The following is a 24,147-nucleotide window of genomic DNA, read 5'->3' on the forward strand; positions in this document are numbered from 1 at the left end:
ATATAGGACCTACAAAGCTGTAAATTGGCATGAATATACATATTAATGATTCCAACAAAAGGGTATATAAAATCTTAAAAATATATATTTTTATACACATGAAGCGGGGATGATTTTTTTTCGCGTCCACCCCACCGTGTAGGGTGTTCGTTGGATAGGTTTTAAAAAATATTACGAGTATTCTTAGATCATTTTCCGATTTAGGGATCCATTTGTGCAATATGAAGTTTCAAAATGGAAAAAATCGTTAGAGTCCAGTGTCCCCTCCCCCCTTCTATCAGCTAAACGGTTGCTTCTAGAAATGTGAAAAATCACGGGAGTAGGAAATGTCCTGAATTTAAAAGGAAAATTATCACGGCTAAGAAGACTTCAAAGTTATTGAGTAATAGTCGATCAACTAAAAAAATGTATTCGACGAAGTATAAAGGAACTTTTCGTTCAAATTTCTTTGAGCGTGACTAAGATGATGTTGTTAGTCTACGAATAATAAAAACTAAGTAAAAGTAACTCCGTTATCCGCTACCAGTGATGCTTTATGCCTTGTTTTTGAATTATAATGCATAAATAGGATGATTTTCAGTTTTTAGTTTAATTTCATCAACCCGGCTGGATCCGGCCGGATTGACGGTAATCCGGTCAAATCCAGTCCGGATTGAAAATGACGCCGGATTGCAATCCCTAATTACAACAGGTACGTATCTAAAATGTTGAGTAAATCTAAGCTTGTTTAGATTATTATGGCTAGGTAAATGTATTTAATTAGATTTTATATTAGGGTTGGACCTCATCTGGCAGCACGGAATCGCATTTGTTCCGCCTGTGCTACCACGTGCTGCAGTGTGATGCCGCATGCGAACGCGCGCTGTCGCATTCCGCAGACAAAAAAGGCGATCGCGATAGCAAGTGATCGGCGGTGAAAGGATGTGTTAGCATGCTATCGCGCGCTTCAGCGTTCCGGAGTCTCCCTGCCGACCATTGCATTTTGTCCGTGATGCCGATCGTCTCGAGGATTTCGCCGCGTGCTATCGCATTATGCTTTCTGTCTCGGTCTATCAAATGGCAGTTCTAAGCGACAGAAAGAGAAAGGGCGACGGAAAAAGGCGATCCCTTGCTGCCAGATGAGGTCCAACCCGTGTGCAATTACAGTGTTTTAACTTACTATATAGCTTAATAATATAATAATTCCCACACCGGTTTCGGTGACGGTGGCCGGTTTCATTGAAAGCCAAGCCAAAAATTTTCGGCCAGCTACGCAGGAGTAATTTTATAGTGCCCAAGTGTGTGCGCAGTACACAAGAGCACTCTCTATTCCATTACTTTCATAACCCAGTGGGACGGAAGACCGACACGACCGGCGAGAGATCAGGCGCAGGACCGACTTTTTACATGTCCATCCGACGCATGGATCATCTTACTTGTCAGACAATCAGGTGATCAGCCTGCATTGTCGTAACCAAACTTGGAAATAACATTTTTCCACCGCGAGAATCGAACCCACGACCTCCGAGTCAAGAGCCGCGCTCTATACCACTAGACCACGGCGTTATCTAGCTTACCTACTTCTTAAGCCCCATGGAATACTGTACGTCTTATTTAGGACAAAACGTAGCCTATATGTTAATCCGGAGCCTAACCTATCGACATACCAAATTTTATCAACTCTTGCATAACCAAGTAACAAACTGCACAATAGATGTAATCAGAAGCCATTAGAGGGTTAAGTTTTGTACGTTTTAGGAATTTCCCTGAACAAACATAAATCACATAAAACAACCTACCAAACAGTGTTTATCGGGTCCAAACGGATTCTGCGACTATCTCGTGACTCACTACATTAGTATTTAGATCAGATAAAGGTGTTCACACTTTACATTTTAGTCTGTAGATTTCGTCTTTGCATACCATTAATTTATTTTTATTTAGTTTCAGTATAGCATCGATACCAGTAATGCAAAATATGTCTGTTTTCCCAAAGTGGGCCAGTTGGACCCCCAGGGGTAGAGAGGGAGAGGGGGTGCTCTAGGGGGTCCACCGCCTAAATTTTGAAAGTGGTTTACGAAACAAAGGAGTTTGGGAACCTCTGGTAACCTCTTTTACGATCAAACTGTTGAAACGGTTTTGGTGCCAAATTAACTATTAGAAAGTTTAAAAGCTAGGTTTTATTTAGCTATATACTTGTATTACAATACATACAAATTACCACGATCAATTAGTCGCGACTCGCGACACATGGGTGGTTTTGTGCACTGCCCGCAAATCATTTCCATTCAACCACAATGCCTGACATTTTACTATAGTAGGTAATTTTCGCATTTACTTTCTGCATTTAGAAAATTCAGGTATACCTCTGTGGACAACTTAGGGTATGCGAATCAAAGTCGGAAACAACATTTTTCCAACAAGGAATTTCAACTTACGACCTCCTTGTCGAAATTTTGTGTCAAAATCACGGGACCACGTAGAAGTCATAGGAAATACAGTGTTGTGCCATCAAGGGTCTAGGACAGTAATTCCCAAAGTGGTCTAGGTGGACCTCCATGGGTACACGGGAGACTTGACAAAAACTGGGGGTCCACAATCTTAAGCTGGGGATACAAAAAATTGTAATTTGACGGTCTACCAGATCCCGCAAATTTTGAAAGTGGTCTTTAAAACAAAAGTATTTGGGAACCCCTAGTCGGGCCGTTAATAACCAGGAAGTCGATGCTCTCTTTCTTTCACTATCTTTCTCTTTCGCCATCGTCTAATTCCCCTTATCAGATAACCTTACCTTGTAACAATAGTTCTACGCTATCCAAACAAATTAGTACCTGTAACAAAAAAGGCATTGTATTGTTTTTGCACTCACAAACTTTTTGTTATTGTTGGATCCGTTATATTATGATATTTTTTTGCAGATCATACGCAATACAGAGCTATGAAAGGCAGGATATGGCACGAGAAATGAAAAATCCCAAAAAAATTACAGATATACAAGTCTTTGAAGTTTTTAACCTTGTTAATCCCTGAAAAAATATAAAATAGTAACTAGTACGTCTAACTTTTGTTAGAGTTACTACTTCTAATATTATAGTTTCTTAAAAGAAAATATTTTATGATGCCATTTTATGTTAATAATAAGTAATAATATATTAAAATATTATTCAAGTCGAGGTAATTTATTTTTATACAAGTACCTAAATAAATACAATACTAAAATATATTTTATTAATTATTTTATCTTTCTCATATTACGGTATCAAAATTTTATGAACTTTTGAGGACTTTTCATCAGGTTTTATAGTCTGTTCATTTATTAAACAAAAATGTCAATAGCAATTACAGTTTCCAAGATTTTATCATCCTCCCATTTTTTTAATTGTCTATGAATTAGATATTGTAATTTATTTACCCCAAAAATAATATTAATATTTACCACTATCTATGTTTAGTTGCGTCTATATTTTTACCGCTACAGTTTAAATCCTCCCATGTTATGTTTCGCATATTTTTTCTGTAGTGGGTAATAGCTTAGTCACTATTGTAAATATTTTGACGAGGAAGCCTTTTTAGCATTACAAGTGGTCAAGCAAAAAGTTAATGCTTTTTAATTTCAAGTTATTATATTTAATCTGTTTGCTATAATCTTTAAAACGATAGTTGTGCTTTTACTCCAACGGAGTACTTACAACATTATTATTGCATTAAAAAATATAGAAATTATGAAATTTATTGTACGAATTTGTCTATTAAAAACTATGTAGATTCTAGATAAACATGTGATTTCTTAATAATTATTATTGCTTATTATATAGTTGTTATAAATTAAGATGTCATTTTGGAGATCTACCAAACAACATAAAGAATCGTCATAGAAATTCCGAAATCCGAGATAAAAATATTATTATAGTTGTTTATGTTTGACCCTGAAATTTTTTTTAATAGACATTTCTGGTAGGAATATATATGCTGGTTAATGCTAAAATAGTATTAATATTTGTAAGACTCATTTGAAATAAACCTGATGTTAACTTTTTAGAAAAAAACAAGATATAATAGTTTACCCATGAGACGTTATAAGGGTTATAAATCATAACTAGGTGTCACTTTACTGGTCATTGACTCTAAAGTTAACTTTTAATGACTATTTTTCGCTATTAAAGTGGTTTAACATACACGTCTTAATATAATTTTATAGGTCAAATAATATGATAAGGTGCATTGGGGCAATATCGTAAAGTTTTTGGAAGAGTGAGTATATTGTGTCATTGTTTCAAGTTTAGAAGACGAATTTGTATATATTGTTACCTATAACTGTAACATTTTAGTTATAATAAACATATTTCCATGTGAATTGTATATTTTTTAGTTCAAAAGTATTTACGGATTCTGATATAACTACCCCTTTAAAATATAACCCTATTTCTACTTTTCATGGGTAATTTCGAATACTCAAGGGGTAATTTCGAATATCAGCCGAAACACGACCTAATGTAATAATACATTTAAGGCACATATTTATTTTTATTCTATTTTACCCCATACAAAAACATTGTGCATACAAGCCATAGAAGACACCAAACTAAGTTTTGTACCGAAAAATTTTCGAAATTACCCCATCGGGGATGCAGATGTCCTCAACATTTGGAGCAAAGAAATAAATAGAATAAGAACAATAAAAAAGCCAACGAAAGTGGTAGCTAACAGAGATAGAACTATTAACCTATCAATATACAGAAAATCAGCTGGTTAGGGGTGCGTTTTAGGGTTCCGTAGTCAACTAAGTTTTGTTGATTAGTGAACTAAAACGACTAAAACGGTCCCCAAATAAGCTGTTTTTTTGTATAATGATAGGTTATTATAGTTATATAATTCAAGAGTAACCTTGTCCTACAAATAGAACAATCCATATTTTAGGACCATCAAATCGGAATATTATATTATGTTGCGCACCCCTGCAAAAGACTATGAAAAAATTTTTGGGGAAATTTCGTTAACAAATTTACCCCACTGGGGTTATTTCGAATGTTTATTAAAAATCATAGCTAGAGCAACATAACCTATTCTTAGGAAAGCAAAAAACGTCAAAGCTTCTTTAAAACAAACAAAATATTACGTAACTTACCTAATTTCTGTGTAAAACAATACGGGGTAATTTCAATAATTTCGATAATTCCAAAAAAATCATAAAATTGCACTTGGCGCGAAAAAATGAACTTAGCGCACATACACTGCCGGCTGACGGCTCGAGGGAAAGGAAGTGGGGGAGGTGATTAAATTGGCGTCTCGGTTAATGTAGCCAGAGCTCAAAATTACTTTCTGTTTGGTAATTATTTGCCATTTTCGGAATATCCCCATTTTTTTTTTCTTCCGAAGTTACCCCAATGCACCTTAATAATTATTACTGTAAGGTCCATAATATTTTTTGTTTATTTCCTTAGATGGTATGAGATTGGAGTAAGATGTATTAGGAATAAAATATAAGAAAGCTTAAGTCTCGCTCGATGTATCTCTATGTAAAAAGTAAAGCTGATTGTCTAATAAATAAATTAAAATAGGGAAGAAAAATATTACCTCATAATAATTATTATTTCTTATAGGGTACTTGACGTATGAATTTCAGTTTTAGCCGATAGGTTACTCATTTGTAAACCTATTTTCAATATAACCCTAAAATAACCTATACGAGCGATCGCTCAAAATAAACAACCTAAAGATTTCTTTGGATTCCGACTGAATAGATGATTGAAGATGAAATTGTAACTAACCTTTTATATGCGATTACCTTGCATTTGCGCCTCGACAGATAGTACAAAAGCAAACAAAATGGCGCGCAGGGTCCGCAAAACTATAATAAACTAGATGACCTGTTATGCCCAAAATTTCGTTTATCGAGAACCGTACATATTTCAGGGATGCAAAGTATTCTATGTCCATTCCCGAAGATTAAAAGTATCTTCATCAGTAAAATCGGTTCATGGTAGCATGACAGACAGACAGACACACTTTCGCATTTATAATATTAGTGTGGATTAATACCTTGCCTCCGAATTCCGATAGTACAAAAGCAAACAAAATGGCGTGTAGGGTCCGCAAAACTATAATAAATCGTCCTTAACAATTTATCGACCGGTCTGCCAACACCACTGACTTTTATTGCGGTATTTCGGTAAACAAAACACTCTGCGGGTTCCGTATGTAATTTTTTAGCTGAAAGTTTATTTGTCTGTGTGTTGGCACCATTGTGACACTATAGTTTAGTAGTTTAAGGTCGTGAAAGTCTTTAAACTATTTATATTGTGCACATAAAGTGCTTTAGCAAGGTGGATCCATACTTACTAATATACTAATATTTACTTTACTAATATTATTAATGCAAAAGTGTGTCTGTCTGTCCGTCTGTCTGTCTGTCTATTACCTCTTCACGACCAAACCGCTGAACCGATTTTGCTGAAATTTGGCATAGAGATACTTTGAGTCCCAGAAAAGCACATAGGATACTTTATGTTCAGGAAAAATGTACGATTCCGATGCGAAAAACGCATTTTGGCGCAAAAGAGTTGCGGGCGTCATCTAGTTTAAAAATATACTTTGCTCTGCTCTGACCAAATCAAAAATATATAGAGAGTAGGTATTGCAAACAACAAAGCGAAGCCAATTTTCATTCATGTGTTAGTCCAACTTTTATAATTATGGTCAGTCAGACGATCACATATGAATGGTGATGCAATGTAGCGTAGTTTTATGCATGTGTGTGCGTGCGCATGTAAGCGTAACTGAGAAAGATTCAGATTATGAACCATCTTTATCATAGAGTTCTCCTTTCATTATAAAACATTATAGTTTAATTTTTCTACTAACCCTACTGATGCATATGCATTTTGCGATATCTCGCTGGCTTTTAATCTGCCAGTGCGTTTGAGACGCACAATAGAGCCGAATGCCGATAAACCACACGTCACGCTGAAAAACGACTCGATCACATGACACGCGAAAATGCACTGATTTACACCCTGATATGATTTATATGGACAATCTGAAGTGGAATAGTGAAATGGCTAGACCGCAATCAATATTTCTTTTATAAACGCGGAAGTGTATCGGTCTGTACTCTGTATGACTGTCCGTCTTTCTCTTTATAACCTCTTCATGGTAAAACAGCTGGACCGATTTTATATGTTGAATATTAAGCCTTAATAATTGGACTATTACTGTATTTTGATAAGATAAAACCGACTTCAAACTTGTACGTAATTGAGATAAATCCAAAACTACTGAACTGATTTTGATGAAACTTGCACTATTCCCTAAGTTGAACAATACCTACCTAGTACAACAAAAAAAGGAATTACTGAAATCGGAATGGTAATTCCAGAGGTATCCGAACACAAACATACATACATACTTACATACATACATACATAATATACACTTTTAAAATTTGGCACATTTGTTCAGACGCTGATATAGAGAAACATATATACGAAAATTGGGCAGTTCTGGAAATATTACATACATACGCGTCGAATTGATAACCTCCTTTTTTTGAAGTCGGTTAAAAATATGTTAGGAAGTGAGCTACGAAGTGGAGTAATGCTTTAAGATACATTCAGTATACTCTGACAAAAAAAGTATGTAACGCTGTATACGTGTGTAAAAGCAAAATTTTTTTTTCGCTACGACATACATAATAATAAATGAACAATAAATATAGCATTCCATCACAAATAATTTTTATTGATGGGGAAAAATGTTGTGTTAAATATTAGCGAATGATTTATTGAGGATATTCATATAATTTTACCGCATTTATTACAAAGTGCGACATTTATAGGAAAGTAATTGAGCGTTGCATATTTATAATATTTAACAATTTGTTTCATTAAGAATATTGTAAAGAATCATTAATTTATAGCAATTATTATATTAGTCCGAAACCATTTCTTCACATAGTGTCTCTTTGACCTCTACGATATTTGCTCTATTTTTCTGTCTATCCATAAGATTATTATAAAATTACACGGCCAAATACTACTTAATTAATTACTAAAATGTCGATTTTTCTTTAATTTACATTTATTTACTAGTAGAAGCTAAGTTACAATTTTCATAACAAAATTTAAGATAAAAAATATACTTACTTTAAACAGTTAAAGTATTGAAACAGTTTTATCCGTTGAAATAAGTTTTAAAGTTACACAAATTCGAGCGTTGAAAACAAACAAATAAATATCATGCAACTTAAGATATCTGTTTCTTTAAGGTATTTCACAAGGATGTGAAACCTAACTGGGAAGATTCTCAAATCTTATTTTATAAACTGATATGGATGAATCATAATTTAATTTTTGTTTTTTTTGGCGTCTCCTTGCTTAAAAAGGACTTGATTGTAATATACGAGAGTTCAGTGCAAACGTGCCTAAAGGTAGTTCATATACACTTAACGGTCAAACACTCAAATTCTACTACTTAAATGCCGAGCTTTGTGAGGGCTCGCGTCGTCACACCTTGACTTACTGATGATAACACATCTAAATATAACTATTACTATGTTAAAGCTATGCTAAATATAACTATTACTATTACTATTACTATGTTAATCAATATAAGGCGTGACAGTTTTTCCGTAAAGTGTGCAAAATGTTAGGCCCTGTAGACAAGTGGCAGGCGATTATCGTAAACGCCAACAAAATGTATGGGATTTGACATTAGTATTCGCTAGCGAAGCGATGACTTATGTCAAATCGCATACATTTTGTTGGCGTAACTTACGATAGGCGCTTGCCACTTGTCTAGTAGGGTAGGTTGTGGGATATATGAAGGATGAGCGAAGCGAGTCCTAGCCCCTAGGCTAGGGCTCGCTTCGCTCATCCTGATTCGCTCGCCCTGATTAGGAGGCTCTTAGATATTCTAGTTACAAAATACAGAAGCATATTGTGAATCTACTATCTGTATACCACATTTGATTTGATCAAATCCGTAAAGCAGTTTTTGCGTGAAGGAGTAACAAACATACACATTCTAAATTATTTGCTTTTATAATCGATTGATTGTCGAATTTTAAGGGTTTTCTACACAGATTAGGCAGTTTTATTGTTTCACTAACAGTTCAAGAAACTTACAAAGATACAAACGACAGACGGTAACATAAAAGTAAATTGCGCAATTCATATTCGTATGAATCATATGAATATATTATAATGTTTTGTTCTAACCGCCAGTGAGATCAGATGTCAAATCCTGCACATCAGGAATTTTTCTCCATAAACCTTCATAATGATAATATCTCTAGGACGTGTCTAGAAACACCAATTTTTAATGTATCCTAAGGTTGTTAGCATTTGACTGTGTTTTATGCGAAAAAGTTTTATTTTATAAATAGTATGTTGTGCAAAAATATTGCTGCCTAAGGAACTTAATAGTATCAGATAGTTATCAATTTACAAAAAAGCGTGGCATATGACGATTTTGACATCTTTTCGACTATGATGTTCTTAGTTAATAATATTAAAGTAGTTACTAGCTTCAGACGTGGGAGAGCCATGATACGGCACGGATGGGCGGGCTCGACCGGAGAAATACCCCGGGCTCACAGAATACCGGCGTGAAACAGCGCTTGCGCTGTGTTTCGCCGAGTGAGTGAGTTTACCGGAGGCCCAATCCCCTACCCTATTCCCTTCCTTTCCCATTCCTCTTAAAAGGCCGGCAACATTTCTGATGCTGCGAGTGTCCATGGGCGACGGAAGTTGCTTTCCATCAGGTTACCCGTTTGCTCGTTGGCCCCCTTATTTCATTTAAAAAAAAAACTCGTGCCTAACAATTCGGCAGACTTCAGCACAGTGTTTGTGTGCATATCGTTGTTCGTATGTGCTTTACCGCGGCAGTTTCCGAGTACCAAACGATTTTTTACAAAATACCTTTTAAAATATTAATTTCTAGTTCAATCTCTAGTTCAAGCTTTGTAACGGCAACCCCTCAAGTATCCGTTTTATAAATTGTTTCCACTAAACTAATATAAAAATAAATGGTTGTCAATTATCATTTTTATTCTCAATCTCGAATATTAATTAGGCAAATAAAATTTATCGAAACTTTTAAACTAATGTTGAAGTGTCTGAAATGGTGAGTGAGTAATTTTTTAAATTAGAACACAAATACACAAATTTATTTTAACGGTATCTGATCAGCGATGGGTGAATGATTTCATAATCTAAGGATTTAGAATCGTTTATGATTAAAATCATCAACTAATCGATCAAACAACCTAGCAGTTTGATCTGTCTGTATGTCTGTCTGTCTGAACTGTATAAAAGTTCAAATATCATTTTCATCCCCGACAAAAATCAAAATCAAAATTGTTTTATTTCTGAATAAATTTAAAATAAATGTTTTCAGAAAGTCCTACATGATGCCTACCACCGGACACACATAGTTAACATAATATTAAATAAAACGTGTCTGTATGTTCATGGCATCGTAGATCCATACTAATATACTAATCCATACTAATAAAATAAATGTGAAAGTGTGCCTGTCTGTTACCTCTTCACGCCTAAGCCGCTAAACCGATATATTATTAATTTGGTATAGGGATACTTTGAGTCCCGACATAGGATACTTTTCGTCCCGGAAAAGTATACGGTTCCCGCACGCGATAAACGAACTTTGGCGCAACGGAGTTGCTGGCGTCGTCTAGTGCCAAATAAGTAAATCGATTTTGGTCCAGATTTTAGCTTGAAACCTGTCATGACCGAAAATGTTACTTTCTTGTGGGAAGCGTATTTAATTTGGCAGCGTAGGCGCAGGCACTGGACTCGACAAGAGGATATTCAGTCGCGCCGAATAACAGTTTTTGATACAATTAGCATTTTTTTGCTATTTGATCCTAATCTTTCATAGATTTTATCGAAACCCAGTATATACTGTACTGATGATAAAATAAATTATACTATTCATCATTAAATGACAATTTAATGGTTTTATCTCGAAGCCGTATTTTTATGTCTTTATTAAGATTTTTTATATCTAGATTTTAGGATATTGTTTAACCAAGGTTCTTGTTTAGATGACCTAATATTATTGTTATCTAAAGGTTTCAAAGGACCAAAACATTATTTCCACAGTTTAAATATATAGATAAGAGTAACTCAGTCGTATCCTTAATACTGGTACTGCTATGTGATTATTTTCTCCGTTGTTTTGCTCTAATACGGTATCAAAAATTTTCTCAAGTCAGCTATTCTCAGTCTAGTATAAAGTTGGTCAACTGTATATATTTATATTGTACCAAACCGTTTTGCTCTACAACCTTTCCTTTAATTTGCATAATAAAGAACTCTTAAAAGCCGCTAACTAAAGGCTATAAACTAAAGTCAAGTGCGAGTTATTTATTAAAGAAATTTAATTATTAAAATATATACCCTGAGGGGACAAGTTGATTTAATGGCAAAAATGTTTAATGCAAGATGTATTGCAATTCGACATTACATTTACTCGTAATACTTTTTACTATTTATGTCATTACCATAATAATTTTGCAGTAAACAGTAGCAAACAATTCGACAAACAAACACATTATGTTATAGACGTAAATATTTTGTAGAATTTTACGGGAATGGTACATAATATTTTCTCAATAGAAACTAGCCTTAGTACGTCCTCCTGGTTCATTTTATTTCTGTGACAAATGTCATCAAAATCAGCCCAAGGGCCGGGACACAAAAACACGATACGACGTCATGTCGTACCACGACGCGACGTCGTGCCGTATATCGTGGCACGTCACGATGTCGTGTCGTAGTTTTTTACGATGTTCGTCGTAGATTCCCACGACACGACGTTGCATCGTGAAACGTGGTACGACACGACGTCGTATCTTGTTTATGTGTCCCGGCTCTTATATCTTCAAAACCTAATCAATCAACAAAGTACTTATCCTCTTAATGACGTTATGACTTTTGAAAAGAAAGATCATTTTATGTATAAACAGACGCTTGTCGTTTATTTAGCAATATTAATCACTTGAATTAAAAATAAATAATGTTACCAATTGTCACCACTTTGTAATTTTAATCGTTTATTACATGTTTTTTGACGTGCACAAATTTAATATTAATATGACAAAAGAAAAATTGTTTATATTAATTAGGCTGGATTGGTGAATTAATTTTATTGTACGTTGATTTCATTATAATAATGAATTGTCATTATTTACAATGGATATAACCATTAATTATTTTGCAAATTATAACAACTAGTTAATTTAGATATAAAATATAATGTCCCATATTTTGTAAGACTAAGGGATTTCTTTCACCACTTCATGATGAGTGCTGGATAGGCTACCTCTTATCTTGACAGAGTATGGAGAAACTGTCAAAAAAGTTGTGGATAGCCTATTCGGCACTTTATCGGAAAGTGGTGAAACAGGCCCTAAGACGTAAATATTTAAATTGGCAGCACTATACTTGCAATATAAGTATAACAAGTGTTTATACTTGGAACGAAATGCTTTAAATCGAATTATATTATGCTCCCGATGTTTATCATAGAACAAGTACTGGCAGGTATAAGTTATAATTTTTTTGAGTTCCATACAGTTGGAGCGCAATTAAAGGAATATTGTACAGTCATGGATATAATATAACCATCACCGTACACTAATAAATACAACTGCCACTGCACCTCTGGTGCCAGGATCAAAAACTTAACCATGAAAACACATTCAGCTTACCATATTTTCAAACTTGTTTCAAGGTAAAAGGATTCAAAAGTTGTAAAACGGATACGTGTTCGACCGTACATATTTTCACCAATATACCTAATCCTCCAAAGATTCCAAAAAATGCAGCCTTCTTTTATCGTAATGCACATTCCTTTTAAGTTTATCTCGTATGATTCATATGCAAAAGTAATATGAAATATTTTATCTTATTAATTGGCTTAAAAAGTTTGGGAGTTCATCGACACCGCCTTGCATTCATTTTCATATATTTTGCTAGACGTTGCATCGTTTTTTTTTTGTTCATTTTCTGGGATAACAATAATTATCCTAGGTCCTTTTCTGGGACTCAAAATATCTCCATAATATTTTTAACATATAACGTTTAGCCGTTAGAGCATAGCATATTAGTATTGATAACAGGATTTTTATATATGTAACTGTTAATGATTTACCACACTATTGTCATCTTTATTTATTAGCCGTAAAATATGAATTAAAATTCGATAACACGAAACATACTTTTAGTGATGGACAGCCTTAACTAATCGTCAATGAATTCTGAAGTAAGTATGAGCCCCTACAAACGCGTAGCGCAGGTAGCGTTCTTCATTCTTGTGTCTCGCAACTGTTGGATGATAAGTTTTTTATTTTTTATTTTATTTAAAAAGGGTTAGCTTAATATATCAGAAGTTTTATAGACATAAAATATTTAATACTATTGATTAGTATTATATATTCAAACATAATCTTCGTTACCTAAATTTGAGCTTTTATAACGTATCAGAAGAGAATCACACATTGTCTAACTAATAACAGCTGTAAAGCTAATATCAATAAATTTATTAGTAAGGATTACAATTGAAGTAAAAACTGTTTACTGCAGACAAAATGTGGCTCTCTGAAATCACTATAAGTTACCTAATGGGGCACTTGGATTGGAGACATTTAAATGCCTAGAGAGGGTCAATCTATAAGAAACGAATAAGTAAGTTAACGGGTATCGCTGAAAGCTTATTAATTTATCATTGCCACGTCAGATTACCAATAACTCAATTTAAATCATCTGCATCTCAAAAATTTGTACAGTTGATTTTCGTGTTCCCGAAATAAAGACCAAAATATATTAAAAAGTCACAACCATTCTTCAGCGTTTAGTGTTAAAATATGTATGTAATATTATTATGTTAGATGATACAGGACTAGGAAGTAATTAAAGCCAATTTTGATTTATCTAAAACAGAAATAATTGTAAATGTAGCAAATAAACTAAACCAAAAATAGCTTAGTCATATTTGATTTTAGGAAAAAAATCAGTCCACCAGAAAAACCCCATCCACAGCAATGCTTGGTCAATAAAATCACTAATTTTATTATTATCCCGCCCAAAACCGTTGCATCGGAAAGTATTTTTCAATATACTCGCATTGTGCCTTTAAATAATTAGCAATTTCATCCTGCCATATAAATTTCGTCAATATCTGTCTTGTCGGATTCGCCAAGAAGTTTTCGGTACGGACTCAAATGCAGTTATGTAGTGTCCGGTTCGCCTACATACGAAAATAATAAACAGCAAAGTAAACATTAGCTCCTCTTTTTTTGGAAGTCGGTTAAAAAAAGTATCTAAAATGTTGACCAGGGATTTAAGGCATCACCATACCAAATTTCATTGAAATCGGTCCAGCGGATTCAGAAATTAGCCTGTACAAACAGACAAACAGACAGAGAAACAAAACTTTCAAAAACAGTTAAAATGTGTTCTACTACTCTTCTAACATGCCCCTGCGCACGTTTTATCCAGTCGAAATCTAAGCTGAAAATCTGAGTGATTGAAATGGTTGACTCTCGTTTTGTATATCCTGTGACTGTTACTACTATCTTCGTCGGAATCAGAGCCATTCCAGTCTGATAACATTTCTAGATCACTTAGATCAGTCTGATCACTATCTGAATGAGACATAATGAGTATTTCTCACAATATTAAAGAACACAACAACGTTCTACCGCCTGATTTCGCGCGGTATGTACAAACTTCTAGTAACTTTGACGTCACAAAATAATTTATAGACACGCCACATGCTTATACTAATACGGTACTATAAATGCGAAAGTGTGTCTGTCTGCCACCTCCTCAACCGCTAAACCGATTTAGCTGAATTTTGTATAGAGATACATACTTTGAGTCCTGGGAAATAGGCATAGGATACTGTTATCCCGGAAAAAAGTACGTTTCCGTCTTATAGAAAGGTGTTTATTTTATGACCCAAATGGTAAAGGTTCGCTATGTAAAAAATGTGTTTTAGAACTGTTAATTGATTTAAACGCAGCAGGAGGTCTATAACTTAATCTTAGGAAATGTCGGTCATTGACTTCAAAATGTTTCCCAAAGGCAAATACCCATACCTACTAATATTATAAATGCAAAACTGTGTCTGTCTGTCTGTTACCTCTTCACACCCAAACGCTGAACGGATTTTATTGTAATTTGGTATGGAAATACTTTGAATTCTAGAAAAGTACTTAGAATACTTTTTATCTCTCGTCGTCTTCTAGTCTTAAATATTGAAGGGCGACTACTCATCAGGGATTATTTCGATTCATTCCAAGTAACTGGTACGAACTGATTGAACAAATTATAAGGAACTCCTCTCAGAAACCACATGATTTGCGAATGATCAAAACGATCGATCCCAATTCGCAAATGATTCGCCCCTTTATAATTATGGCAAACGGTTCTTTGCCATAATTATAAAGTATTTCGCCCGTATTGTTTTATTGAAGTGACTAAATAAGTATGTCAATATGGCAACGTCCATCGCTTTCCCGTCGTACAAAACTATGTTCGCCGTCAGTCTCGAGTTGTAATAATTTTCTATTATTTATTCAACAAATGCACTTATCAATATAAAAAGTAACCAGTAGCCGATTCTCTATTCCGTTGAATATGCATAAAAAATTTGGTTAAAATCAGTAAAGCCGTTTCGGAGGAGTACGCGGCCCAACATTGTGACACGAGAATTTTATATATAGAAGATAAAATATTGCTTCTTAAAATTTACTTTCCTTCTTTAAATTTACTTTCCTTGTTTAAAAATCATTGCCTTATTTTCCCATATAATATCTTGGATATTAGAAAGGGATAGATTCTTGTTCGATAAAGGCAAATTACGCCGAAAAAGTTCCTAGAACTTGTTTTCTTTCGTCATAAACAGGTCAAAGTCTGATAACAAATTGATTCGTATACTCACATACCATAAATGCCAAACATGATTGTACCGTTACTTGCAAAATATTTGTGCTACAAAATGGAACAAACAACTACGCGATCTACTGGTTTTTGATGGTTCGACTAAATGTGAAGCAGAATCATTGATGAATTGATGAGAGAGATGAGTTTTTTTGTACAGTTCGACAAGGCTTTACTTGAACGTGGCGAGAAAAGGAACTAAACGCTTCTATCATAGAAAAACGTCATTTTTGACATGTGTTTGACAGTTCTCCTTTACCAGCAGCGCTCCCGTCAATGTCACCCACCTTCAAATAAAGCCTTGTCGAAGCTCCCGTCAATGTCACCCACCTTCAAATAAAGCCTTGTCGAACTGTACAATAAAACTGTAATTTATTTTTTATGTTGTCCGGTATTTCAAACTTCAAAGTAAAAAGCAACGCATTTAGGCATACTTTTATCATTATTCTTGAAAAAAAATTCTTAGCTCGTTCCCTCTTTTATTTAAAATATATTTGCAAAAAATTCGATCTTGGGTTGCCAATTTAGGTTCACTAGGTAACGCCCGCGCCTAACCGAGTTCTGTTGGGCAAAAAGTCATTAATCGCACGGGAACCGTAAATTCGTGATAAGTGTTCTATGTTCTTTCCTTGGACTTAAATTTCTCCATAGCAAATTTCATTCAAATTGGTTTAGCGGTTAAAGCATAAAGAGGTGACAGACAGACAAACACACTTTCACATTAATAATTTCAAGTATGGATTATAATATCATAAGAGCTCCCACACCGGTTTCGGTGACGGTGGCCGGTTTCATTGAAACCAGGCCAGCTACGCAGAAGTAATTTTATAGTGCCCAAGTGTGTGCGCAGTACACAAGAGCACCCTCTATTCCTTTACTCTCATAACCCAGTGGGACGGAAGACCGACACGACTGGCGAGAGATCAGGCGCAGGACCGACTTTTTACATGACCATCCGACGCATGGATCATCTTACTTGTCAATCAGGTGATCAGCCTGCATTGTCCTAATCAAACTTGGAAATAACATGTTTCTAACGCGGGAATCGAACCCACGTCCTCCGAGTCAAGAGCCGCGCTCTATACCACTAGACCACGGAGGCGTAGTAAGGATATTTATTCATAAAAGAGTTTGTACAAATGTAAAAATGTTGTACTTTAACAAAAAAAACATATTTTGCTACATTTAATTTTGAGCAGGTGTTACTTAAATTATAAAAATAACAATAAATCGTATTTTACTGTATGCGGTAAAATCCTCAGATTTCAATCTTTTTGAGGTATGTTTCTCAGTAATGTGACGAATCTTTAATGTGTTGGATTTCAGATAAGGATATATGGTTCCAAGTTACCAAAACTTAACAAAATTACTATAAAAATATTAAAAAAAAATCATTTCATAAAAAAATTGGTTTGTTATAATTGAACGAATTCAGCTGTCTGTTTCAGCTGTTTTGCTATCTGTTTCCCCTGTTAAAAAATTCCTTATATCTTAGAATTTAGAAACATGATTACTAGGTATTTTTATGTTTTTAGTCATACACGGAATACTTATAAAATAAATGTCTACAGAACTTCATTCACCTTCAGAAAGAGAGCGAATTCATCCTAAACTTTTCTGATGTTGTGAGTGTCCATAGGCGACGGTAATTTCTTTCTATCGGGTGACCCGTTTGCTCGTTTGCCCCAAAATTTTATAAAAAAAAGTCTAGACGGATTCAAAAAAATCTGCACAAAAATGCACTTTACTCAACATAAATTATCTTAACACACATTCAAATTTCCCCCACATAACGGAAATTCAGAAACACACTTCATTTGTTTCGGAACTGTCAAAATAATTCTACCGACGCGCCTTAAATGTAACAAATTTTTAAGATGAAATAGATAATAGAGTAATAAAACTGATTTATTTATATTGTTATAAATTTTCGTGTTTCCTTACAAATAACATGTGCTGATAAAATCTTGGATAAATTAGGCGAAGACAAAAGACTGATTAATACAAAATATTTGATTTTAGATAAAAATGATTTAAGTGTTAATAGTACCAATCAATTTGTGAGTGTTTATAATTGACAACGGTATACTATAAAGATGATAATTTGTTATAGAGAAACTAATGATTACCTCAATACTCTAATAAGTTAATAATTATAAGAGTTTTGTGTCAAGCATTTAGCGGTTGATAACTATCTAAAAGATATTAATAGGTTTTTTAATGAATTAATCTTAAAGTATTACAGCTAGGCGATATTTTTTTTGCACCTCCTCAATATTTTATCTTGTCTTGTCTTGCCTAAGTTAAGTTAAAGTTTGAAAAATATTAAATTTTTTGGTAATGCAGAAAAAGGAGTGCAGTAGTGCCCTTTCCTTACGATCATAATATTGTCGCTGGGGACATTAACCCAACCGAATAAGTAATTTATAGGAGTATGTGATTTTTACAAATAACACATCCATACTAATATTATAAATGCGTAAGTGTGTCTGTCCGTCCGTCTGTCTGTCTGTTACCTCTACTGATTCTGCTGAAAGGTTTGTGTCCCAGGAAGGGCATACGATACTTTTTATCCCGAAAAATGGACGGTTCCCGCGCGATAAAGTAATTTTAGCGCAAAAGACATCATCGAGTAGTAAATAAGTGTAAGCTAAAATTGTAATGGGAACATATTGTGATTATCCTAATCCTTCCCCTTCTTGTAAGTTCAAACAATAGTTAATTTTAGATAGGAGCTCAGGAAGGCATATTTGACGCTAATAAACAAAACAATAAATATCATATTTCGTACTACCGTGTCATGATAGTCCAGCTTATCATTACAAAGAAAAATTAAATGGCTATTTATAAAATACTAGATAACGCCCGCAACACCGTTGCGGCAAAATTCATTTGTCGCGCGTCAACGTACGTTTATCCGGGATAAAAACTATCCTATGTCCTTTCCCGGGACTCAAAGTATCTCCATACCAAATTTCAGCAAAATCGGTTCGGGCGGCGACGGACGGAAGACGGAACAGACAGACAGACAGACAGACAGACAGACAGACAGACAGACAGACAGACAGACGGATAGTCAGATAGACACATAGATAGAAGATTCTTTTTCTTCTCGACGGAAGAAGAAAAGAAGGGTTGTGTTATATGTTTTTGTAATTTTTTTTGGCAAGCTTCATGGCCTAAACTTTTATTACATAATACTTATATTAGATTATCCTTGGTGAGAAAGACACTAGGACTAAGATTCGACACAGGTTTTTTTTTTAGAATTGTTTAGTTTATTACTGTAAAACAATTGACTTACTGTTAAAACAAACGAATGCTTAAAAGGCTTCGTTCTTAATTTTAATCTTTTACGGATTTGATATATCTTTGAGCTCTTAATTTTAATGTAATTTCAATTTATCTAAATTCAATGAAAGCATACAAAATGCAATATTTATTCAGACGAATTAAGTGATGATATTAAGAAGACTTATGTGGGCAATTTTATAAACATATTAGATGCATTTTGTTAAACATCAGAAACATTTATCGCCAATGATTATCATTAACATTTACTTATCCATCGTGACTTATGTGCTTTATATTTCACGCAATGTCTTGTGACAGGATTCAACGTATCTTTGAACCAAATATCGTCATAATCGGTCTAGCGCTTTTGGCGTGAAGTATCAAACAGACGCTATCTACCTAAATATCAGATGACTACGCTTTTTGCTTTGATTGAAACAGATGATTATTCGTACTAATATTATAAATGCGAAAGTAGCTCTGTCTGTTGCCTCTTCACACCCAAACCGCTGAACCGATTTGGCTGAAAATTTGGGGATACCTACTTTAAGTCCCGGAAAATGATTTAGGATACTTTTTTCCCGGAAAGGAATGAAGGAAGGCGTGAGAAAGGAATTTTGGAAATGGAGCTGCGAGCAACATCTACATAATTCATAATACCTAAACATAACATTTAACAACTAGGTAAAAATGCACATCCGAACTAGCCCCAGTGGGGCTAAAATGGTCGCTTTGAAGTATCATGATATGAATCATAATATGATTCATTTTTCTAAAATGCAAATCTGCTTGCAATTCATTTCTGTATTTTTGTACTGATTTGACATTTGTCAGTTTGACAGTTTTGACAATTCATTTACTGAATTGATTGAGAGGAATTGCTAAATGTGACCATTTTAGTCCCGCTGGTCTCTTGGGAATCTACACATAGCTGTAATAGCATTTAGCGGACAAATAATAACATTATAACGTTTGATGAACACACAGCCAACAAATTATATGCTAATTGCTCTAACGGGAGCCCTCATATCTGTTTCCTATAAAAAGTTTATATGATAAAATATTTATGAGGTGCTATGTTAATTGATACTTTACAAATATATAAGAGGGTCAGAAGCACCCGGATCTAAATAAAGAATTTGTGACGAAATATATTCTCTATTTGAGTAAAATGCGAGACATGATAATTAAAACTTTAATAGTGTGGAAAATGCGCTACAAACATACAAAATGAACTACCAAAACCACGGTTTTAAGAATAATAAAAATCAGGCTATTTTCATACTAACCACACAAATCAAGCGCATGCACATAGAAGCGCGACTTTTTATCCATACTTTACTTTTACTAATATTATAAATGCGAAAGTGTGTTTGTTTGTCTGTTACCTCTTTAAAACAAAACCGCTGAACCGATGTTGCTGAAATTTGATCCCAAAAAAATGTACGGTTCCCGCCATAAACGAATTTTGGCGCAACGGAATTGAGGGCGTCATCTGGTAATTTTATAAACCTTGCAATTTTATTTACTTTGACTGGATCCACCGCAGTTCTTCAGAGAGAGAACAAGATCTCTACATTTAAATATCTACTATACATAAACGTTTTGCTTATTTGTAAAAACTTCAGATTTTATACACTTTTAACGTGTATTACAAACTTGACACCTCTTTATACGTCTCTTTAGAGTTTAGACATTAATTATTTTAGTGCGCACGTCTAGGTTATAACTTTAAGGCTCCATAAACCGGTCATATTTTGGCGCTGTCATGCTTTTAGTTTTAAGAATTGCGAACAGTTAGTAGGTCGTTAACATGCTTGTAGGGTTTGCGCGAAAGGTTATGGAAGGCCTTACACCCACGTATAAGGCCATGACGTCATTGGTTGCTGCAAAGAATGCGAATTTTTCCTTAGAATATTTGGAGGCTGTTTTCTACTATTTTGGGTTTTTACCTAATAAGAGCTTACCTATGTTAAAGATGACCTTTGATAAATAGCAATGATTGCTTGTAGCCCTATTGTGCGTTGTTTTTGAGGTTATGTCATTTAAGTAAACAGATTTTTTTCTTGTTTATTTATTACTATATTATATTTACTAATTTAAAAATAACTAAAACTTAAAGTCAACTATCAATAAAGCAAAAGTTTCATAAAAAATCTTTACAATTTATTATTTTATTTTTATACCCTTTCGACTGTTCCACTGACCCAAAAGAATCACAAACAGTGCCCTTGCACTTGAATTTGAGTACTCTTCCTCGAAAAATCATTAAAGGTTTCTCTTAGTGTAAAGCCACATTGTTCCGTGCGTTTCCGTTGGAACGCAACTCTGACGGCGGTCTCACGGACGCTACGGTTGGACGGAACGCTGGACAGGGAAATATGAGCACAGAGCAGTGAAGAACGTTCTGAGCTATCCATACTAATATTATAAATGCGAAAGTGTGTCTGTCTGCCTGTCTGTCTCTAACCTCTTCACGCCCAAATCGCTGGACCGATTTTGCTGAAATTTGGCATGGAGATACTTTGAGTCCCGGGAAAGGACATAGGATACTTTTTATCCGGAAAAAATGTACGGTTCCCCCGCGACAAACGAGTTTTGGCGCAACGGAGTTGCGGGCGTCATCTAGTTACTGTCTATATTCTGTTGACGAACGTGTAAAACAGCTATTTGGCAAAAAATGGTGCTACCGGAGCTGAGTTATCTGAACAAAAACACTATAGAAACGCAGCTTAGCGTAGTTGGAAATTCGCGTAGGGCGCTTTTCCTGTCATGCGTTGTGTCATCCGCGCGCGGACCAGATCCACAGGCTGCTCCTAGCCGCGTGTTGCCCGCGTGACAGGAAACATATTATCTAATAGCTCCCACAGCGGTTTCGGTGACGGTGGCCGATTTCATTGAAACCAGGCGTAATTTTATAGTGCCCAAGTATGTGCTCAGCACACAAAAGCACTCTCTATTCCTTTACTCTCATAACCCAGTGGGACGGAAGACCGACACGACTGGCAAGAGATCAGGCGCAGGACCGACTTTTTACATGCCCATCCGACGCATGGATCATCTTGTCAGACAATCAGGTGATCAGCCTGCATTGTCCTAACCAAACTTGGAAATAACAAGTTTCCAACGCGGGAATCGAACCCACGACCTCCGAGTCAAGAGCCGCGCTCTATACCACTAGACCACGGAGGCGTCAACATATCTACAGATCTATGAAATGATTGGATGCGGCTATTTCAAGATCCACGCGCGGGCGATGATACGCATAACAGGAAAAGCGCCCGTATTCCGTGCCGACGACGCAACGTATCAGAGCGGCGTGGCCTCACTCTTGAGTTGTTGATTTTGCTCATTCATATAACGGGTCATGTACGGTACATTGTTTACAGAGGTATGCACTTGTTAAGGCTACCGTTGACGCCCAATTACGGCGACTTACCAATTAATCACTTACTCTTTTACTTATTAAATGTTCACACGATGAATAACTTACGCGGGCAAAAGTGTTGTTAAATGTTTTAGAACCTATACGTAAAAGACAGAAACCAGTAGAAACGTTCCACTGAGTACGTTCATTAGTAAGTTAATAGAAAAAACGGCACTTTTTTGTGCAGGTGGGCAACTTTCATGCGGACCCTGACCCGCGCGCGGGTGATGACACTTATGACACGAAAACCTCCCTAAGCTCCCTAGACGATCAATTTATTGTGCAATATTATGGACCGCAGTAATATTGAACAATTTTATTGCTCAATAAAATTGTACGTCTAGGGGCCCGCTTCATATAATTTCAACGATGCGTTTATATATCATCCTTGTATGATTGTTATTCGTATAGATGTCATAAAAACTGAATTTCTCGCCGTACTTCAACATACTAATAAACTTGTAAATTCCGTATAATTCGCCAATAAAGATGTTCAACAGGCAACCTGGTACCGAAGCCGTAATTATAGGCATGTGCCTTATTACCGGAAATATTGACCAAGTGCGTAAACTTCGCACGACGTAGAGTTCTGTAGAAATATTGTTTTATAATTAATACGGATTTAAAAAATTCTTTGAATGCAGACACCAATCAAAATTAAATGTTTTAACTTTAAAACATTTAATTTTGATAGTTAAATCCATTGACTGTCTAGCATTAAGACCAGTATACGAGAATAAACTTTTACTTGATTCTTATAATATATAGAATGCAGCTTTGCGCTTATATCGAAGAAACATGATGATAAATAATGGGGCTCCTGAAATTTTACTTTTTTCGTATAATATACGACATTTATGCATTAACTTATCTTATCTTCTTCTCTCGAAGAACAATCTTCTTGCGGAACCCTAGAACTCTCGCTAAAAACGTTTTTCAAGTCTTAAAAACAGCGCCGCGAAAACCGACGTTTATTACCGCGATATACAAGGCACGGGTGATGAACGATTCCCGAAACACAAAATCATTACAAAATTCTTAAGCCGAAGTAATGATCAACCTAAAGTAAGCCGAATAACGGGAGTATTTTGCATAATCGCCGATTTTGAGGCAAGTTGACTGGTATTTTAAAGGATTTTGGCTCGGTATAAGTAGAGCAAGGGGTAATAAAATAGTACAATTTGTTCTACTATCTTGTTATTCTGTTTTTATTGTGTTATTTTGATTCTATCGTCAAAATATTTGACGCAGTCTTTTGTTGGTGTACTAATTATTTGATAAATAACGCGACATTAATAACGTTGTCTAAAATAATAGCTTAATAAATATTTTAATTAAATAAACTCATAATGAATTTTGACTAATAGTTTAAACAATTTCTAACTGTTTTCGATTGTGTAGCTAATTAGCATGTTACCTAAATAATTAATTGTTTATTTCTGGTAAACTTTTTTTGTTTATTCAATTACAATCACTGTT

The 24,147-nt window shown here is 34.9% G+C and overlaps 1 protein-coding gene and 2 long non-coding RNA genes across 3 annotated transcripts in view; 1 reads left to right on the forward strand and 2 right to left on the reverse strand.

Moving 5' to 3' along the window:
* The window catches only part of LOC121734039 (serine/arginine repetitive matrix protein 1), a 225,029-nt gene that overhangs the window by 152,159 nt on the left and 48,723 nt on the right, over window positions 1-24,147 (reverse strand). The window lies entirely within an intron of this gene.
* LOC121734042 lies at window positions 761-18,160 on the forward strand. The gene is made up of 4 exons (XR_006036652.1): window positions 761-1,132; window positions 4,236-4,241; window positions 4,733-4,738; window positions 18,150-18,160. It is a non-coding gene; the product is annotated as an uncharacterized LOC121734042 (long non-coding RNA).
* On the reverse strand, window positions 8,945-23,535 carry LOC121734041. The gene is made up of 3 exons (XR_006036651.1): window positions 23,522-23,535; window positions 17,299-17,303; window positions 8,945-9,000 (listed from the first exon to the last, which is right to left on the reverse strand). It is a non-coding gene; the product is annotated as an uncharacterized LOC121734041 (long non-coding RNA).

This window comes from Aricia agestis, chromosome 15 (assembly GCF_905147365.1).
Source record: "Aricia agestis chromosome 15, ilAriAges1.1, whole genome shotgun sequence".
Classification (NCBI taxonomy): domain Eukaryota; kingdom Metazoa; phylum Arthropoda; class Insecta; order Lepidoptera; family Lycaenidae; genus Aricia; species Aricia agestis.